General features: G+C 37.6%; 1 protein-coding gene across 4 annotated transcripts in view; it reads right to left on the minus strand.

Moving 5' to 3' along the window:
• Nucleotides 1–23,432, minus strand: part of LOC121379375 (zinc finger MIZ domain-containing protein 1-like) — a 241,183-nt gene that overhangs the window by 117,642 nt on the left and 100,109 nt on the right. The window lies entirely within an intron of this gene.

Consider the following 23,432-nt stretch of genomic DNA (forward strand, 5'->3'; position numbering starts at 1 on the left):
TCATCTCATTTTTAGCACAGAACACCAACCTGATCAGAAGCAGATGCATATTTTTTCTAAGGAGATGGTGCATCTTTTAAAACAGTATTTCAAATATCACTATCATGCAATCTAACAAAATTACACTGAAACCTAACATATCCTTGAAGTTATCCATTAATCAAGTGGATGTTCTGGGAACGTAGTTCTGTGAGGGGTGTGCCCCCTCCCCCATCTCAACACCACCCCTTTGGCTCCATGCTTGATGATGAATAGGAACCACAGGCTTTCTTTACCTGATGTAATGACATTATTTTCAACAAGTATACTTCATTAACTGTTATCTTAATCAAATGCAACGAATATTTTGGACTACAGCATTTTTGGTGTCTCAAAACATGTTATTTTAGCATTTAATCGCTTATATTATGCACAAATAACATATACTGGTATGCACTTTCCCTCAGATCTTTTATGTACCATTTGTGGGACATATAAAGAATGTACTGTCTATGACATGTGTTTTTCAAAAGTAAGACAGATTTGTTTTGTAAAAGAAAGAATTTACACATTAGCTGCCACAATAACTGGATTTGTCCTCAATGGCATAAATCCTATTATGTCTTCTTGATCCCGTATTCATTGCAAAGACCAGACAGAATTTATGACATGAAAATCACTCGAAACATGTACTTCTTTTACTTCACTTGGCAAAAAAAAAAAGCCCACAAAAAAACCCACACAAAAAAACTATCACAGTAAAATGGCATACATTATTATAATGAGATCCACCAATGTTTTTAAAACAAAACTGAAATGGCTGCCTGAAACAAAAATAGTTGTCTGCACTTGAAAGTGGAGTTATCTAATGGCCTAAGTGTTAGCTAAGCTTTTCCAGCGTTTCCGATTGCCCAACAGCGCGTCAGCACATCCGATACGCTTGTCTTGCTTCATGAGATACCGCTGTTATTAGCATTAACATCATCATCATCAGTGGCTCCAGCAATCTCCGATCATTACGACAGATGATCTTAATACCCTTCTTAAAGATCTCTGCTGCACTGCAGGTGTGGTGAGAAAAACCTCAAGTTTAATTTCATCTTTTATTTGTTTAACCTGAGCCATGTTAAAATAATACTCCAATAATTGAGTTACATCCCTTTCCCAAAAGCCTCACTGTTTTAGGTCACCCCCCCCTCCCCTGCCCCGTCACAGTCCCTCATGCCCCACTCCCCTCTATCCTACTCTGTCTGACTCCACACTCCTACAGTGTACACCAATCCCCTGTGTTCCACTCCCAGAATCAATGTTAAATCAGTGAAACACAATATTAAAGGTTGGTTTAGAGCACATTGATGAATTACTGGTAATTATTGCTTACTGATACATTGGATACTTTCCACATTTCTTTTGGCAGTGGGAAACCCAGACCTCTTATATTTAACTGCTTTTCTTAACCGTGTTGATAGATGTGAAAAACCCGGAAGAGCCTGTGTTACTATATAAGCTTTAGTACACTAGAAGAACCCATGTACTTCATGTTTTAAATAGTTAACTTCAACTTACATCATGCATTTTATTTAAATTTTGTTACAAATTTTTCTTACAATTGGTTGATACTGCTGTAAATAATATATTATGATATGTATTGTGATACTGAAAGCCCATATCGCGAGATATCATATATCAAATATTCTTATAATATTCAAGAACCCAATCTACTTATGCCTAAAAAGCAGTAAGGGATCTTGCAATAACTATATATGATGTCAACATACAATGACTAGATAGAGCATTTGCCATTCTAATCTTTACAGAATAAAGCAAATATCTTTATATCTAGTTATTCTCTATATATACACTTTTTCATCAACAGGATAGCACACACCACAGTCATCAATATACAAACCATGGGGCACTGGTTAGTATGCAGAAAGCCCAATGGGTCCACCAAGGGTGTTTGATCCCATAACCTAAGCACTCAAACATATTCCTTTGTCAAATGCAGGTTGGCATTCTGGCATTTCCAGGCTGTAAACGTGCATGACATTTTCAATGATGCAAGACTGCATCGAGATTAGTAGTAATGTGCAATAGGTTTATCTCTGTACATACCAGTGATATTCAAAGTATATTAATATATTTTTATTTACGTTAAATCAAGTAGTATAGTGTTAAATAAATAAAATGCAACTACACTCTTCCAAACAATGAGGATTACTAATAAAATATTATTCTTTTATGACATTAAATATATATATTTTTTAAATCTTAAATATTAAAGATATGAAAAATATTATTCTTTAACTATATTAAATATTAAAGATATTTAAAAAATATTATTCTTTAAAAATCTTAAAAGTCATGTAACATTGCATCTACAAGTAGATTAAGCGTGATGTTTTCTGTCTAGGTGGGTTAATACACTGTGATGTTTTGTAATAAAATGTTAACATTGACACAAGTGGGAATTGATTTGCTGTGATGGTACTTGTATATACAGTGGCAGGCCCATCAAGCAGTGCTACCATTTACTGGCATACGATGAAACGATCAATATCCAAAATAAGTAACAGGAAATTTAATAGCATTGGCATATGTGTTGAATATTTTATGTCCATCAGAGATTTACAGTCTGCGAATGAACGCCCATAGTACATGATGAATGAACTTCCCTTGGTGTACCATGAAGCCCAGTGGAACTATTATAATGGCAGCCCAGCTTTTATAAAGTGATACGGTAGAAAATAAATAACAGGTTTAGTTCCTTTCCTTTCAATTGGTATCAAGAATGATTTACAACAACAGAGCAGATAAAGCAATTTCTAATGATAAAAGTAAAGTTAATTGTATAATTAAAAGAAACTGGTTATCTGTTTTTCAAATCAGAAACATAATTCAGCAAAGAAATGTAACGTTAACAAATATTTTGTTTAATGATGCTTGACAGAGACAGACACAGATTAAGAGAGAGAGAGAGAGAGAGAGAGAGAGAGAGAGAGAGAGAGAGAGAGAGAGAGAGAGAGAGAGAGAGAGAGAGAGAGAGAGAGAGAGAGAGAGAGAGAGAGAGAGAGAGAGAGAGAGAGAGAGAGAGAGAGAGAGAGAGAGAGATAGAGAGAGAGACAGAGACAGAGACAGATAGTGAGAAAAAGTTTTGTTTTGTTTTTGTTTAATGACACCACTAGAGCACATTGATTTATTAATCATCGGCTATTGGATGTCAAACATTTGGTAATTTTTTAAAAAGATAAGTCTTAGAAAAGAAATCTGCTATAGATATTGAGAGAGGAAACCTGCTGTCACCACACTATGGGCTACTCTTTTCGATTGGCAGAAAGGGATCTTTTATATGCACCATCCTACAGACAGGACAGTACATACCACAGCCTTTGTTACACCAGTTGTGGAACACTGGCTGGAATGAGAAATAGCTCAATGGTTCCGCCGACGGGGATCGATCCTAGACCGACTGTGCATCAAGCTTTACCACTGGGCTACGTCCCGCCCCCTGGGTTGTTTATGCTCAGCTAGTGTTCTATAAAGGTTGTGGTATGTGATGTCTTGTCTGTGGAACCATTAATAAAATACTTCCTGCTACTTAAAGTGTTAAAAAAAAAACTAGTAACAACAGCAAACAAATTTTTATGAGGGGAGCGGTTCGGGTTGGGATTAAAAAAAAAAAAAGTTATTGTCCCAGATCAATGTGACAATATCAAGGGTGGGGAGCCTTGAATCACTGACTTACACAGTCGTCCAGTTTTAAGAGGTATCCGGTTTAGAGAGGTTCTCTTCTGTACAGATATTGAAAAAGGGGACGCGAAAAACATCCAGTTTTTAGGGAATTCCGGTTTACAGAGGGTCCGGTTTTGAGAGGTTTCACTGTAACTGTAATTTATAATGTGCTGAAGTGCTCTCAAATACACATTCCTTTCCTTTTCTGTTAATTATAAGTAACTTGTGTGGCGTGAACAGTTTGAATAACTGCATTGAGCGCTAATATTTCATTCAAGCGGTAAAGTCCTTATTTTAACCCTTCATCTGTAACATGATAATCTGCATTTCATGCCAATATGGCTTCAGCCAATTAACTCAACCTGTGCCGAGTGTCAACACGAACAAGATGGACACACAAAATGGCCGTCACCACTTGTGAATCTCAAGCCTTGTAAATAAGAGGGGAGGTGGAGAAGAGAAAGAGAAAAAAAATCAATTAAGTTTCTTTTAGGTTTGAACATTTAATCGTTGGTTAATGAGCACTCAAACAAAGTGAACAGGAAAGGTTAGATAAATTGTGGCTGACTCCAGCGCTCAGCTGATTATCTTTCATTTACCGACAGAAAACACACGAGCTGCACCACAACACACGCGAGCAAATCTCCCAGGAGGCAATTCAACCATTCCACCTCAAAGTGATTATCTGGCAAGAAAATGGGATCATCTCTTGATTCTAAAAATATGAATATTACTGGGAAATGCAATCACTTTTCGACAAGAAAATAAGCCTGCGCGGCGAGAGGTCTGACAATGGTGGCAGTATTGGGACAGAATGAATCCGCGAGCCCAGAGCAAATGAAAATATCAATATTGCAGTCTTAATAATATAAGTAGCATGAAATGGATGATTTCTCATCATTGTAATCACACCGGCATGGGCCGACAACAATATCTAATTAAGACTGGAGAATGTCGCAGGAGTTCAGGGGATGTTGATAAACTCTTTTGTTAGCAGTGAACAGAGAAAAATCACTGTACATTTGAGAAAATCACCATACACTTGAGAAAATCACTGTACACATGAGAAAATCACTGTTCATTTGAGAAAATCACTATACACTTGAAAACATCACTGTACATTTGAGAAAATCACTATACACACGAGAAAATCACTGTACATTTGAGAGAATCATTGTACACTTGACAAAATCACTGTACACATGAGAAAATTACTGTACACTTGAGAAAATTACTGTACACTTGAGAAAATCACTGTACATGTGAGAAAATCACTGTACACTTGAGAAAATCACTGTACACGTGAGAAAATCACTGTATACGTGAGAAAATCACTGTACAAGGCAACAATTAAAAATATGGGGGAAAAAGAAGTTTGTTTTGTTTAACGAAACCACTAGAGCACATTGATTAATTAATCATCAGCTATTGGATGTCAAACATTTGGTAATTCTGACTTGTAGTCAACAGAGGAAACCTGCTACGTTTTTCTTACTGCAGCAAGGGATCTTTTACATGCACTTTCCCACATACCACGGCCTTTGTCCAGTTGTGATGTACTATATGGAACGAGAAAAAAAACAATCAGCTGAATGGATCCACTGAGGTGGTTTGATCCTGCGACGCAAGCACCTCAAGCGAGCACTCAACCAACTGAGCTAAATTCCGCCCCTGAAAGGGTGGAAGCTGTGGTATTGGTTGTGAGTAAATATATTGTGACAATTACAATGTCACTGCCATAGCAACAATTATTAAGAAAATACTGTGATTAATTTTATATCTGTGTAAAAGTGGCATTTATGTTTGTCATTAAATTTTTAGGTTTTTGCTCTCTTGTTTTCTGATCATAAGATAATTTTTAGTAAAACAGAAATGTCTTGTTTGGGATCAGATTATTTTTGTGTTTTTTAAATAATTAATAAAAAAGAAAGTATAAAGTCATAATTGAACTTGTGTCACTTAGAATTTTGTGTCAGTAAATTTGGGTATTTAATACTTAATTAAAATTTCTAGTCTTTAGTTTTATATTTAAATTAACACATTTTTGGGGAGGTTTTTTTTTGGGGGGGGGGGAAGTTCAATTCTTGTTTTTGTTGGGTTTTCACTTGTGCAGATATTTAAATATACGGTGAGAAATTTAGAAGTCGTCATAAAATTACTTTTTCATAGTGTTACACTTTTAAATCTACTTTTCAAATATAAATTTAACTTTTCATAAAAATATAAATTTACACAAAATAAATATGTAAAATACTATAAATAATACAATTTGGTTTCTGAGGTAAGATTAAAACAAGTGAAGAGATTACACTTAAATCCCCCACTATGTATTGATGCTGTTACACAAAATAAATATGTAAAATACTATAAATAATACAATTTGGTTTGTGAGGTAAGATTAAAACAAGTGAAGAGATTACACTTAAACCCCCCACTATGTATTGATGCTGTTACACAAAATAAATATGTAAAATACTATAAATAATACAATTTGGTTTGTGAGGTAAGATTAAAACAAGTGAAGAGATTACACTTAAACCCCCCACTATGTATTGATGCTGTTACATGAATTAGCAGCTATATAGTCTGTATGTATAAAAACTGAATTTCACGCTTGGTTAATCATCGCTCAAACGTATGGAAATGTGCATCCTTCAAAGTGGACTAGAGAAAACATCATAAAATCGTATCAGTTGCAGGGGAAAATAGATCAAATATTCCGCTTTGGCGCATCAATTGATGTGCGCTGCTTTACGATGGCGGTATTTGTCTACGAGGCCAACAGCCTATTCAGTGGCAGCCGAACAATCTACACTACAGCATAATACATTTATCCACATAGGTATCTTCACAGGTGAAAAGTTTACACAAAGCTCGTTTGCAAAACCTTACCTCCGGAGGAGGCCCTGATGGGGTGGAGGTATTTAAAAACAGTGTTAACTGCAGTGTAAGAAAACCGTTTTGATAAAAACATTGTTGAATCCCAGGTAGGGCCTTGTTTTTAATTGACGGAATGTGTGATGAACTGCAGACAGACTGAGAAAAGCTGGTGACGGATTATTTATGGTTAATATAATGTATTGATAAACAGAAATGATAAGTAACTGCTTAAAAAGAGTGGTAATATGGCTTGTAATGTACATCCAACGTAGTCCTGAATCACTCACAAACAGGGCTAGTGATAATTAGCGGTTTATTGAATCATGCACAAACAGGGCTAGTGATAATTAGCGGTTTAATGAATCACTCACAAACAGGGCTAGTTATAATTAGTGGTTTATTCATTGAATTAAACTTTCAAATTTTAATATTATGTTTCAGCATGCAGATATGGGTAGATGTAAATTAGACAAAGAAAAGTAGAATGGTTTTAGTTTACATTTCAGTTTAATTCTAATCTTTCATATGAATTTTACTTTTGTGCAAATTATAATTTATGCAAATCATATTTAAAATGATGGCATTTATTTTCCAATTAAAAAGAAGCAACATTACTTAACATTGCAGGTTGAGTTTATATCTTGCAGTAATAAATGTGCTAAGATCAAGAAAGGTTTTAACAGATGGACAGATGAACGGATGAATATATGGATGCGCAACAATACATGTCTACCAGTTGTAAAAATGACAGTGGTTAAAGCAACATTTGTGTGTATTTTAGTATAATCATACCTGTGGTAATAGCCAGTGTAAAACAAACAGTCCTTTGTAATGGGCAGCTTAGAGATAACTCCTTGAATATTATATACAACTGTAGAAATGTTTGTTTTGTTTAATGACACCACTAGAGCACATTGATATATAATCATTGGCTACTGAATGTCAAACATTTGATAATTTTGACATATAGTCTTAGAGGAAACCATGTTCCATTTTTTCATTTGATGCAAGGGATCTTTTATATGCACATACACACAGACAGGACAGCACATACCATGGCTTTTGATCTGTGATATACCAGAAAACGGGTCCACTGAGGTGGTTCAGTCCTATGACGAAAGCACCTCAGAATAGCTCTATAACGATTGAGCTAGATCTCGACTTTTCACAATCGTTTGGTAAAATTCAAAATTTATAAAAATGTTTCTTTAAAAAAGTATTAAAAAGAAAAAAGAAAGAAATGTTTTATTTAATGACGCACTCAACACATTTTATTTACAGTTATGTGGCATCAGACATATGGTTAAGGACCACACAGATAATGAGAGAGAAACCCACTGTCACTTCATAGGCTATTCTTTTCGATTAGCAGCAAGAATTCTTTTATATGCATCATCCCACAGACAGGGTAGTACATACCATGGCCTTTGATATACCAGTCATGGTGCACTGGCTGGAATGAGAAATAGCCCAATGGGCCCACTGACAGGGATCGATCCCAGACCGACCGCGCATCTACGTGTATAGAGACCACCTATTGTAAAAAACGCTTTGGTTTCACTGGGTATGTCCCCTATTGCTCCAAAATTATTGGAAGACAACACAAAAAACATTTTGGTTTCTACCTGTGTATAGAGACCACCTATTGTAAAAAACATTTTGGTTTCTACCTGTGTATAGAGACCACCTATTGTAAAAAGCATTTTGGTTTCTACCTGTGTATAGAGACCACCTATTGTAAAAAACATTTTGGTTTCTACCTGTGTATAGAGACCACCTATTGTAAAAAACATTTTGGTTTCTACCTGTGTATAGAGACCACCTATTGTAAAAAACATTTTGGTTTCTACCTGTGTATCGAGACCACCCATTGTAAAAAACATTTTGGTTTCTACCTGTGTATCGAGACCACCTATTGTAAAAAAAACATTTTGATTTCTACCTGTGTATAGAGACCACCCATTCTAAAAAACATTTTGGTTTCTACCTGTGTATCGAGACCACCCATTCTAAAGACAGATTAGGTTCTTACAAACAAATATGACAGGTATTTTCCAACATTTGACAAACTTACCAAAAGGACTGGATACCAAAGTGTGTTTGTTTAACATTTCTCAACCACCAGCATACATTAACTGATTTTTAACATCACTTTATTGGACAATAATCATGTTTAGTTGGCAAGCACATTATCAGGAGCCGGGATGAAGATGGTAAATATGTTGGCAGTGCCGAGGGCCTGGAGCCAGCATCACAATGAGGCCAAGCCTCGTTAATTTAGTCTGCAAAACAACAATATCAATTTGTCTTAGACCAATCCTGCAGGATCTGGGTGCAGCGCTTCCTGCCAACATTGAACCAACTCACTGATTGTAGCATTCTTTGTCTGGCAGGCCATCATGTTTAGAAACAACCACACAAGGTGGGTCGAAAACAATCAAACAACAGATAGACACAAGGATGGGGGTGGGGGGTATGGGGATGGAGGTGGGGTTGGGGGGTGTGTGTGTGTGATTTATTAACACTGATTTTAGCATTCTTTGTCTGGCAGGCCATCATGTTTAGAAACAACTGCACAAGGTGGGTCGAAAACAATCAAACAACAGGTAGACACTGGGATGGGTTTTTTTATGAATTGATATATTATAGATCTATCAATGGATAGATGGATGGATGGAAGGATGGATGGATGGATGGATGGATGGATGCATACATGCATGGGTAGATGGATGGATGGATGGATATCTGGATGGGTTGGTAAATGAATGCATGGATGGACGGGTGAATAGATGGGTGGACGGATAGATGGATGGATGCATGGATGGATGGACATGTGGTTGGATGATTGAATGGATGAATGAATGGATGGATGGATGGATGGATGGATGGATGGATGGATGGATGGATGGATGAATGAATGGACACATGGGTGGATGAATGAATGGACACATGGGTGGATGAATGGGTGGATGGAAGGATCACAGATGAATTGATGGATGGATGGATGGATGGACATATGGATGAATGGATGGACGCATGGGTGGATAGATAGGTGGATGGATGGACATGTGAATGGATGAATGGATGGATGGACACATGGATGGATGGATGGGTGGATGGATGGATGAATGAATGAATTCATGCAGGCATGGATAGATGTTTGGAAGAATGGATGCATGGAAGAATGAATTGATCGAGGAAAGAATCAATGGACATATAGACAGACAGATAGATGGATGGACAGATAGATGAACAGATGGATGCCAAATACAAATGATCTTGTTTTTCCTGAAGTGATCACTATCACTCAAGAAATATGGACAAATTTCTACAAAGATAACAGCACCACGGTTCCGCACTGCACTAATTGATGACATGCACTTATAGCAGGTCACTCAATTAGCAACAAGCCGATTCTCTCAAGAGGTATCCCACACACACACACACACCATCCAGCAGACGGGAGGGAAATCTATACATCTCCCTAACGGCTCACCTGAAGCCTTTATTACATTGCTTGTGGATAATACCCATTGTTTATCATTCTGGAATGTTGGTTGGCAAAAACTTATCTCTGCAATGTGCTGGAGATATTTCTGAGCAGCCAGACAGCCAGAAAGGAAACTGGCCTGCTGCAGTGGATACAATAATTATAATTATCTGTGTCTTTATTGCTTGTTTGTTTTGTCCTCTGGCAGTACATCACACTGACCAATGGGACCATCTTTTATTACTTGTGTTTGTCATGGTCTGGCACTACATCAACTGACCAATCAGATACTAGTTAAGATACCATTCCCTCTCTCAAGCTATTAAGATGACTTGGACAGAGTGACTAACATTGCTTATACAGTTGATGGCTGGCAGAGGTCAAACAGATGGGTCAACCACAGAGGTCAGGGGGGTCAAACACAGATCACAAGTAGCAGCTTGTAAAAAGGCTGTGCCAAGAGGCCCATTTAGGGTTTGTTTTTGTCGGTGGTGAAGTACGGGAATGTTTATTTAACAACCTCTCAACATATTAAAGGTGCTATATCATAGACACAAGGCTCATATTGCAGTAGTTTTCTATTTAGTTGTTATGATATAAATTACATGGTAATCCATCCCAAACATAATCTTTGCATAAATAACTCTGGAATATTAAAAATGTTATATGTTTGTTTCCCATTTCCCATTCAGTACAACTAGATTCCTGACTTACTACATTTTAAGGGGTAGGACGTAACTGGCCCAGTGGTAAAGTGCTTGTTTAATGTGTGGTCAGCTTGGGATCCATTATTGTCGGTGGGCCCATAGGGATGTTTCTCATTCCAGCCAGTGCACCCTTGCTACTATGGAAAAGTGTAGCGGGTTTCAACTCTAAGACTAACGGTATATGTCAAAACTACCAAATGTTAATAAATCAATCTACTCTAGTGGTGTTGTTAAACAAAACAAACTTATTTTTTTTACTACATTTTAACAAGTCATGAAATCCATGAATCCACAAAATTTGGCAGATGTGTTGCACAAAGACAGTGAACTTAATTACAGCATAGCTTGGCACAATGTTCACCTGTACAGAACACGCCAATTCCATGTTCTCCACTAAAGATGTTCCAATAAAAATGTTTCTACTAGTAAATTAAATTTAAACACCAAAGTCTACACTGAAGATCGTAACTCTTGTTTATACCTATACTAGACTAACATATTTATACCAGACCACAAATTACAGTGAACACAACATATGATAAACATCCCAACACTGGCTCCTACATAGACTAGACCACAACATATGATAAACATCCCAACACTGGCTCCTATATAGACTAGACCACACCATATGATAAACATCCCAACACTGGCTCCTACATAGACTAGACCACAACATATGATAAACATCCCAACACTGGCTCCTATATAGACTAGACCACAACATTTGGTAAACATCCCAACACTGGCTCCTATATAGACTAAACCACACCATATGATAAACATCCCAACACTGGCTCCTACATAGACTAGACCACAACATATGATAAACATCCCAACACTGGCTCCTATATAGACTAGACCACAACATTTGGTAAACATCCCAACACTGGCTCCTATATAGACTAGACCACAACATATGATAAACATCCCAACACTGGCTCCTACATAGACTAGACCACAACATATGATAAACATCCCAACACTGGCTCCTATATAGACTAGACCACAACATGATAAACATCCCAACACTGGCTCCTATATAGACTAGACCACAACATTTGGTAAACATCCCAACACTGGCTCCTATATAGACTAGATCATAATATGTGGTAAACATCCTGACACTGGCTCCTATATAGACTAGATCACAACATACAGTAAATATCGTAACCCTAGCTTCTATATAAACTAGACTACAACATACAGTAAACATTGTGACACTGGCTCCTATACAGACTAGACCACAACATACAGTAAACAATATGACCCCAGCTAGACTAGACCAAAACATATGGTAAACATCGTGATCTCAGCTCCTATATAGACTCATCTTCGTAAATCAAGGCTAATATTCGTTCCTCGTATTCAGCCTTGATACATGTCGTCAAGAAATCGTGCCACAAAATGCTTAAATTTCATTGGATGCGATGAGATCTGATTGCAACGAATCGCAACGCTCCTTATAGATTCCCTTGTTATTGTAAACAAAGATGGCAGCGTCAGCATCCGTGGAAACGTGTCGTGTTTGTCATGATATGTTAAAAAAAAAAGGTTTCGGCGGTTAATTTTTGATATTGCTTTCAAGATTGTTACATGTTACCGATGCTGTGATTGGTCAGTGATGTCATCGTGTAAGGGACATAATCGGTGTTACAAATTTTCTTCCAAAAGAGGGCGCTAGTAGTGGATATCAGTAATCTTGACTACATGTATCAAGGCTGAATACGAGGAACGAATATTAGCCTTGATTTATGAAGATGATATAGACTAGACCACAACATACAGTAAACACCCTTATGCTGGCTCCTATATAGACTAGACCACAACATACAGTAAACACCCTGACACTGGCTCCTATATAGACTAGACCACAACAAACAGTAAACATCGTGACACTGGCTCCTATATAGAAAAGACCACAACATATGGTAAACATTGTGACACTGGCTCCTATATATACCAGACCACAACATACAGTAAACATCGTGATACTGTAAACATCGTGACAATGGCTCCTATATAGACTAGACCACAACATTTGGTAAACATCCCAACACTGGCTCCTATATAGACTAAACCACACCATATGATAAACATCCCAACACTGGCTCCTACATAGACTAGACCACAACATATGATAAACATCCCAACACTGGCTCCTATATAGACTAGACCACAACATTTGGTAAACATCCCAACACTGGCTCCTATATAGACTAGACCACAACATATGATAAACATCCCAACACTGGCTCCTACATAGACTAGACCACAACATATGATAAACATCCCAACACTGGCTCCTATATAGACTAGACCACAACATGATAAACATCCCAACACTGGCTCCTATATAGACTAGACCACAACATTTGGTAAACATCCCAACACTGGCTCCTATATAGACTAGATCATAATATGTGGTAAACATCCTGACACTGGCTCCTATATAGACTAGATCACAACATACAGTAAATATCGTAACCCTAGCTTCTATATAAACTAGACTACAACATACAGTAAACATTGTGACACTGGCTCCTATACAGACTAGACCACAACATACAGTAAACAATATGACCCCAGCTAGACTAGACCAAAACATATGGTAAACATCGTGATCTCAGCTCCTATATAGACTCATCTTCGTAAATCAAGGCTAATATTCGTTCCTCGTATTCAGCCTTGATACATGTCGTCAAGAAATCGTGCCACAAAATGCTTAAATTTCATTGGATGCGATGAGATCTGATTGCAACGAATCGCAACGCTCCTTATAGATTCCCTTGTTATTGTAAACAAAGATGGCAGCGTCAGCATCCGTGGAAACGTGTCGTGTTTGTCATGATATGTTAAAAAAAAAAGGTTTCGGCGGTTAATTTTTGATATTGCTTTCAAGATTGTTACATGTTACCGATGCTGTGATTGGTCAGTGATGTCATCGTGTAAGGGACATAATCGGTGTTACAAATTTTCTTCCAATAGAGGGCGCTAGTAGTGGATATCAGTAATCTTGACTACATGTATCAAGGCTGAATACGAGGAACGAATATTAGCCTTGATTTATGAAGATGATATAGACTAGACCACAACATACAGTAAACACCCTTATGCTGGCTCCTATATAGACTAGACCACAACATACAGTAAACACCCTGACACTGGCTCCTATATAGACTAGACCACAACAAACAGTAAACATCGTGACACTGGCTCCTATATAGAAAAGACCACAACATATGGTAAACATTGTGACACTGGCTCCTATATATACCAGACCACAACATACAGTAAACATCGTGATACTGTAAACATCGTGACAATGGCTCCTATATAGACTAGACCACAACATTTGGTAAACATCCCAACACTGGCTCCTATATAGACTAAACCACACCATATGATAAACATCCCAACACTGGCTCCTACATAGACTAGACCACAACATATGATAAACATCCCAACACTGGCTCCTATATAGACTAGACCACAACATTTGGTAAACATCCCAACACTGGCTCCTATATAGACTAGACCACAACATATGATAAACATCCCAACACTGGCTCCTACATAGACTAGACCACAACATATGATAAACATCCCAACACTGGCTCCTATATAGACTAGACCACAACATGATAAACATCCCAACACTGGCTCCTATATAGACTAGACCACAACATTTGGTAAACATCCCAACACTGGCTCCTATATAGACTAGATCATAATATGTGGTAAACATCCTGACACTGGCTCCTATATAGACTAGATCACAACATACAGTAAATATCGTAACCCTAGCTTCTATATAAACTAGACTACAACATACAGTAAACATTGTGACACTGGCTCCTATACAGACTAGACCACAACATACAGTAAACAATATGACCCCAGCTAGACTAGACCAAAACATATGGTAAACATCGTGATCTCAGCTCCTATATAGACTCATCTTCGTAAATCAAGGCTAATATTCGTTCCTCGTATTCAGCCTTGATACATGTCGTCAAGAAATCGTGCCACAAAATGCTTAAATTTCATTGGATGCGATGAGATCTGATTGCAACGAATCGCAACGCTCCTTATAGATTCCCTTGTTATTGTAAACAAAGATGGCAGCGTCAGCATCCGTGGAAACGTGTCGTGTTTGTCATGATATGTTAAAAAAAAAAGGTTTCGGCGGTTAATTTTTGATATTGCTTTCAAGATTGTTACATGTTACCGATGCTGTGATTGGTCAGTGATGTCATCGTGTAAGGGACATAATCGGTGTTACAAATTTTCTTCCAATAGAGGGCGCTAGTAGTGGATATCAGTAATCTTGACTACATGTATCAAGGCTGAATACGAGGAACGAATATTAGCCTTGATTTATGAAGATGATATAGACTAGACCACAACATACAGTAAACACCCTTATGCTGGCTCCTATATAGACTAGACCACAACATACAGTAAACACCCTGACACTGGCTCCTATATAGACTAGACCACAACAAACAGTAAACATCGTGACACTGGCTCCTATATAGAAAAGACCACAACATATGGTAAACATTGTGACACTGGCTCCTATATATACCAGACCACAACATACAGTAAACATCGTGATACTGTAAACATCGTGACAATGGCTCCTATATAGACCAGACCACAACATAAGTAAACATCGTGACACTGGCTCCTATATAGACCAGACCACAACATACTGTAAACATCATGACAATGGCTCCTATATAGACCATACCACAACATACGGTAAACATTGTGACACTGGCTCCTATATATACCAGACCACAACATACAGTAAACATCGTGATACTGTAAACATCGTGACAATGGCTCCTATATAGACCAGACCACAACATACAGTAAACATTGTGACACTGGCTCCTATATAGACCAGACAACAACATACTGTAAACATCGTGACAATGGCTCCTATATAGATGATACCACAACATACGGTAAACATTGTGACACTGGCTCCTATATATACCAGACCACAACATACAGTAAACACTGTGATACTGTAAACATTGTGACAATGGCTCCTATATAGATCAGACCACAACATACAGTAAACATCGTGATACTGGCTCCTATATACTCAAGACCACAACATACAGTAAACATTGTGACACTGGCTCCTACATAGACCAGACCAAAACATATGGTAAACATTGTGACCCCAGATCCTATATAGACTAGACCACAATATGTGGTAAACATCCTGACACTGGCTCTTATATAGACCAGACCGCAACATATGGTAAACACCCTGACACTGGCTCCTATATAGACCAGACCACAACATACTGTAAACATTCTGACACTGGCTCCTACATAGTCTAGACCACAACATACGGTAAACATCGTGACCCTGGCTCCTTGGCCGTGAGACCCGATGGTGGTGTGTCCTATAATGACATTGTGAGCATCCCGAGAGGAGCCGGCCGAGCCAGTGTGTGGCAAACAGAGCTAATTAGATTGGTTTGTTGATGGGGGTTCACACTCGCAGCCGCTCTACCATGATACGAGGCCAGGAATTGGTGATGATTGCTGTGTGGCCAATCAATAGGAGACATAATTCACGATAAAAGCTTCTGGCACAGACATCAGTACGGGCCAGTTCGAAATCAATTCTCCCAACAATAAGCAACTAGCATCCTGGATTCACCCACTCGAAGCTCATAATTGCATGACACTGGGACAAATCCAAAACTGTCCCTTTAGTTCAGCCTGACTTCAATGGCAGTATAATGGACAACATACTTAAGGCATTTAAATCAATCTAGTCTTGTAATTTAATTTAACATCCCCCGGAGTTCACTGAGATATGGTAATAGAATGTGGGAATGAGAAGAAACCTGATCTAACAATATCCCAACTTGTTTGTTTGTCTTGCATTTCAGTTATAATGTAGATATTTACAGAACTAGCGTATGAACTTCCTTGTCCTAAGGCTGGTATATCAAAGGCTGTGGTATGTGCTGTCATGTCTGTGAGAAAGTGCATTTATAAGATCCCTTGCTGCTAATGTGTACTGACTCTTGGTTGGAGCCAGTACTGGGATTTGAACCCAGTACCTGCCCGCATTTAACCATGGGCGATGGCAGTGCAAGGTGAAATGATCTGTGTAGTTTGTACTGACTCTTGGTTGGAGCCAGTACTGGGATTTGAACCCAGTACCTGCCCGCATTTAACCATGGGTGATGGCAGTGCAAGGTGAAATGATCTGTGTAGTTTGTACTGACTCTTGGTTGGTGCCAGTACTGGGATTTTAACCCAGTACCTGCCCGCATTTAACCATGGGCAATGGCAGTGCAAGGTGAAATGATCTGTGTAGTTTGTACTGACTCTTGGTTGGAGCCAGTACTGGGATTTTAACCCAGTACCTGCCCACATTTAACCATGGGCGATGGCAGTGCAAGGTGAAATGATCTGTGTAGTTTGTACTGACTCTTGGTTGGAGCCAGTACTGGGATTTTAACTCAGTACCTGCCCGCATTTAACCATGGGCGATGGCAGTGTGAGGTGAAATGATCTGTGTAGTTTGTACTGACTCTTGGTTGGAGCCAGTACTGGGATTTTAACCCAGTACCTGCCCGCATTTAACCATGGGTGATGGCAGTGCAAGGTGAAATGATCTGTGTAGTTTGTACTGACTCTTGGTTGGAGCCAGTACTGGGATTTTAACCCAGTACCTGCCCGCATTTAACCATGGGCGATGGCAGTGTGAGGTGAAATGATCTGTGTAGTTTGTACTGACTCTTGGTTGGAGCCAGTACTGGGATTTTAACCCAGTACCTGCCCGCATTTAACCAGGGCGATGGCAGTGCGAGGTGAAATGATCTGTGTGGTTTGTACTGACTCTTGGTTGGAGCCAGTACTGGGATTTGAACCCAGTACCTGCCCGCATTTAACCATGGGCGATGGCAGTGCAAGGTGAAATGATCTGTGTAGTTTGTACTGACTCTTGGTTGGAGCCAGTACTGGGATTTTAACCCAGTACCTGCCCGCATTTAACCATGGGTGATGGCAGTGCAAGGTGAAATGATCTGTGTAGTTTGTACTGACTCTTGGTTGGAGCCAGTACTGGGATTTTAACCCAGTACCTGCCCGCATTTAACCATGGGCGATGGCAGTGTGAGGTGAAATGATCTGTGTAGTTTGTACTGACTCTTGGTTGGAGCCAGTACTGGGATTTTAACCCAGTACCTGCCCGCATTTAACCAGGGCGATGGCAGTGCGAGGTGAAATGATCTGTGTGGTTTGTACTGACTCTTGGTTGGAGCCAGTACTGGGATTTGAACCCAGTACCTGCCCGCATTTAACCATGGGCGATGGCAGTGCAAGGTGAAATGATCTGTGTAGTTTGTACTGACTCTTGGTTGGAGCCAGTACTGGGATTTGAACCCAGTACCTGCCAGTGTTTAACGCTGGGTGTGGGCAGTGTGAGGTGAAGAGGGGAACCTGGTTATGGAGCTGATCTCTGACTGACAGAGACTGATAGCTGCCACCTGTTAATGTTTAACACCACGAGGAATGTCAGGAATTAGTCCCCCCCCCCCCCCCCCCCCCCCGGGTTCACTCCCCTTTGTATCACTCTCCAGTTAAAGAGAACAATAAGCACTAACCAATAGGAAGAGAGTGGTCAGGTGTTACATAATCACACTACAGGTCTAATAGAATGATTTGGATCATTGATTTTCTCAGACAAAACCAACACAGATGAATAATTTCATTAGTATCACTATAACCAGTATATCAGGGTATAATTAGTATAGGATGATAATAGAGTGTCCTTATTATGTGATGTTAGCCATTAATTATTATGTGATATTACTATAATTATCTCAATTTATTAAGATGTCAGGTATCAAAATTGATATTTTGTTTTATGGATCTATTCAAATAATTATAAAGGAGAGGACTATTTCTTTAATAATACTCTGGCACATTGTTATTCATGTTAGTCAGTACATGTTTAATGAACGGTAAATAGAGGATATTTCATGTTTTTTGTGAAATATAATTTATATCTCATCAAATGAAGTTTACAATCATATCTCACGAGTTGGGCTTGCGTGACGAGTGTGATATGATTGCAAACTTCATGAGATAAGATATAAATCATATTTCACAAAAAACATGAAATTTTCTATTTATTATATAACTTTTGGTAATTTACCTTTATTTTTAAAATGCCAGCAGCAAAATAGTTCCGGCTTTCTTACAGTGAAGATAACACTTTCTACAGTGACGATAACACATTTTAGAGTGAAATAGTGAAATTTTCACTCTAAAATGTGTTATCGTTACTGAGTGACTTATAACACTTTTATTTCAATGATATTTTAAGGTATTTCACTAAATGTTATATAATATAATGTGACACTTCAGTCTAGAGAATTAGAAAAAGACAACCTTGCTGCCACTACATAGGCTATTCTCATTAACTAGTAGCACAAGATATTTTATACTGGCTAGAACAAGAAAAAGCCCAAATGAGATTGTTAGCTCAGTGGTATTTGTCTTACATTTCACTGCCTCATAGGTGAATGTTGCAGAAGAGTCTCAAAATTAATGAGTGGTGAGTATTATGTTTATTGTATGGGTGGTGTATATTAAGTTTTTTGTATGGATGGTAAATATTAAGTTTATTATATGGGTGATGAATATTAAGTTTATTGTATGGGTGATAAGTATTATGCAGTCTCGTGGTATATATTATTGCACAAAATAAACTTGTGCAATAAATAGGAAGCAAAGAAAATACCGTATTGTTATGTAAGTGTGATAAATATTAAGTTTATTGTATGGGTGAGGAGTATTAAGTTTATTTTATGAATGGTGAATATTAAATTTATTGTATGGGTGGTGAGTTTTAAGTTTATGATAAGGGTGGTGAATATTAAATTTTATTATATAGGTGGTGAGTATTAACTGTTATTGTATAGGTGGTGAGTATTAAGTTTTGTTGTTTGTGTGGTAAGTATCAAGTTTATGATGTGGGTTGTGAATACTGATAGACATTTTATTCCTTACTTAACATGGAGAAGTATGTGCTCAGTGGTAAAGTGCTTCCATGAATTGTCAAAGGTTATTGAGTTATCATCCATTATGGGGTTGAGTTTATTCCCATCCTAACCAGTTCCCTGTGATAAGGATCTCTTGCTGTTTTTAGTAGGAGTATTCTATGGTGTGTTTTTCTGTTTCTACACTATAGTTCAAAACATGCTGAGGTATTGTTAAACAAACATTCCTTCCCGTTTCAATACCTACTACATGATTAGTTTTGACACTCTTCATATAGGTTTACACAGAACCATAGCCACCACAAAATACAAAGGATCCTCAAAAGTTTTAACATTATCTTCACATATACTGTGATATAGGTCCATTGTGTTTACCAAATGAAAAACATATTGCTTTAGAGAGGTCAAGTTCACGTCTTTGTCTGCCACTTGTTTTTCAGTCGGATCTCACAAAGAATGGGAGACATGAGAGTCATTCTCCATTTCCCAGCTACACGTTTTCCTATGCAGCAGATTAAACATGCTGTATTACATGCCTCGTTACAAGTATTTCTATCAATGACAATAAAAGGTTTGTGTTGATGCATGTCGACTGTAGATCATCAATACTATAATCATTTCTCCTACCAGGAAAAAAACAAGACAGTTGCTTTTAGGTTCTTGCTCTCTAGTAAATAAAATGCAGTAATCTCTGTGATAATAACTAACAACAAGTACCGGTGTGTATTTTTCTGTTTTCCCTGTCAGTGGTATTTGCGGTTGTTTATCAGTTGGTGTTTATCAGGTGGTCTGTTCTTCTGTAGGGTTAGGTTTGTTTTTCAAGTCAAGGCATTAACACAAACATTTTATAGCTTCAAAGAGCGTGTTTGATCAACGTGTGTTAGGAAAGGAAAGAAATGTTTAAAAACACCCCAGCACAGTCTTTAATCAGTGTGTGTTAGGATAGGAAAGGAACGTTTATCAACACCCCAGCACATTGTTTAATCATTCAGTGTTAATGTCTAGCAACACCCCAGCACATTGTTTAATAATTATAATTAAGTTTTAACATCTAACAGCACCCCAGCGCATTGTTTAATAATTATAATTCAGTTTTAACATCTAACAGCACCCCAGTGCATTGTTTAATCATTCAGTGTTAATGTCTAACAGCACCCCGGCACATTGTTTAATAATTATAATTCAGTTTTAACATCTAACAGCACCCCAGCGCATTGTTTAATAATTCAGTGTTAATGTCTAACAGCACCCCGGCACATTGTTTAATAATTATAATTCAGTTTTAACATCTAACAGCACCCCAGTGCATTGTTTAATAATTCAGTGTTAATGTCTAACAGCACCCCAGCACATTGTTTAATAATTATAGTTTTAACATCTAACAGCACCCCATCACATTGTTTAATAATTTAGTGGTAATGTCTAACAGCACCCCAGCACATTGTTTAATAATTATAATTCAGTTTTAACATCTAACAGCACCCCATCACATTGTTTAATAATTTAGTGGTAATGTCTAACAGCACCCCAGCACATTGTTTAATAATTATAATTCAGTTTTAACATCTAACAGCACCCCAGCACATTGTTTAATAATTTAGTGGTAATGTCTAACAGCACCCCAGAACATTTTTTAATAATCCAGTGTTAATGTCTAACAGAATGTTTAGCAACACCCCAACACATTGTTTAATCATTCATTGTTAGGAAAGGAAAGGAATGTATAACACCCCAGCACATTGTTTAATCAGTGTGAGTTAGGAGAAGAATGTTTAGCAACACCCCAACACATTGTTTAATCATTCATTGTTAGGAAAGGAAAGGAATGTATAACACCCCAACACATTGTTTAATCATTCATTGTTAGGACAGGAAAGGAATGTATAACACCCCAACACATTGTTTAATCATTCATTGTTAGGAAAGGAAAGGAATGTATAACACCCCAACACATTGTTTAATCATTCATTGTTAGGACAGGAAAGGAATGTATAACACCCCAACACATTGTTTAATCATTCATTGTTAGGAAAGGAAAGGAATGTATAACACCCCAACACATTGTTTAATCATTCATTGTTAGGACAGGAAAGGAATGTATAACACCCCAACACATTGTTTAATCATTCATTGTTAGGAAAGGAAAGGAATGTATAACACCCCAACACATTGTTTAATCATTCATTGTTAGGACAGGAAAGGAATGTATAACACCCCAACACATTGTTTAATCATTCATTGTTAGGACAGGAAAGGAATGTATAACACCCCAACACATTGTTTAATCATTCATTGTTAGGACAGGAAAGGAATGTATAACACCCCAACACATTGTTTAATCATTCATTGTTAGGAAAGGAAAGGAATGTATAACACCCCAGCACATTGTTTAATCAGTGTGAGTTAGGAGAAGAATGTTTAGCAACACCCCAACACATTGTTTAATCATTCATTGTTAGGACAGGAAAGGAATGTATAACACCCCAACACATTGTTTAATCATTCATTGTTAGGACAGGAAAGGAATGTATAACACCCCAACACATTGTTTAATCATTCATTGTTAGGAAAGGAAAGGAATGTATAACACCCCAACACATTGTTTAATCATTCATTGTTAGGACAGGAAAGGAATGTATAACACCCCAGCACATTGTTTAATCATTCATTGTTAGGAAAGGAAAGGAATGTATAACACCCCAACACATTGTTTAATCATTCATTGTTAGGACAGGAAAGGAATGTATAACACCCCAACACATTGTTTAATCATTCATTGTTAGGAAAGGAAAGGAATGTATAACACCCCAACACATTGTTTAATCATTCATTGTTAGGACAGGAAAGGAATGTATAACACCCCAGCACATTGTTTAATCATTCATTGTTAGGACAGGAAAGGAATGTATAACACCCCAGCACATTGTTTAATCATTCATTGTTAGGACAGGAAAGGAATGTATAACACCCCAGCACATTGTTTAATCATTCATTGTTAGGACAGGAAAGGAATGTATAACACCCCAGCACATTGTTTAATCATTCATTGTTAGGACAGGAAAGGAATGTATAACACCCCAGCACATTGTTTAATCATTCATTGTTAGGACAGGAAAGGAATGACATCATACCACACTGTTTATCCAACACCAGAATTCATTGTCTAACTGATGGACATAAGCTGTTTGATATAAATTCTAGTAATTGTGCTATCTTTCTAGTAATTGTTTGATATAAATTCTAGTAATTGTGCTATCTTTCTAGTAATTGTTTGATATAAATTCTAGTAATTGTGCTATCTTTCTAGTAATTGTTTGATATAAATTCTAGTAATTGTGCTATCTTTCTAGTAACTGTTTGATATAAATTCTGGTAACTGCACTATCTTTCTAGTAACTGTGGAAAGAGACGTGATGCTATCTCATCAGCTAGTCTGATTCTTAGCTTTCCCCCAGAAAAGACAGCACATACCACATTGTTTGAGTAGTAATCTTATAGGTCAATTGAGAGGAACTGATTTTATGACTTCAGGTGTATGCTGTTCCCACTGAGACACAACATATACCACTTCAAAGAGAGACAAGTCATATTTAC

Source organism: Gigantopelta aegis, chromosome 8, assembly GCF_016097555.1.
Source record: "Gigantopelta aegis isolate Gae_Host chromosome 8, Gae_host_genome, whole genome shotgun sequence".
NCBI lineage: Eukaryota > Metazoa > Mollusca > Gastropoda > Neomphalida > Peltospiridae > Gigantopelta > Gigantopelta aegis.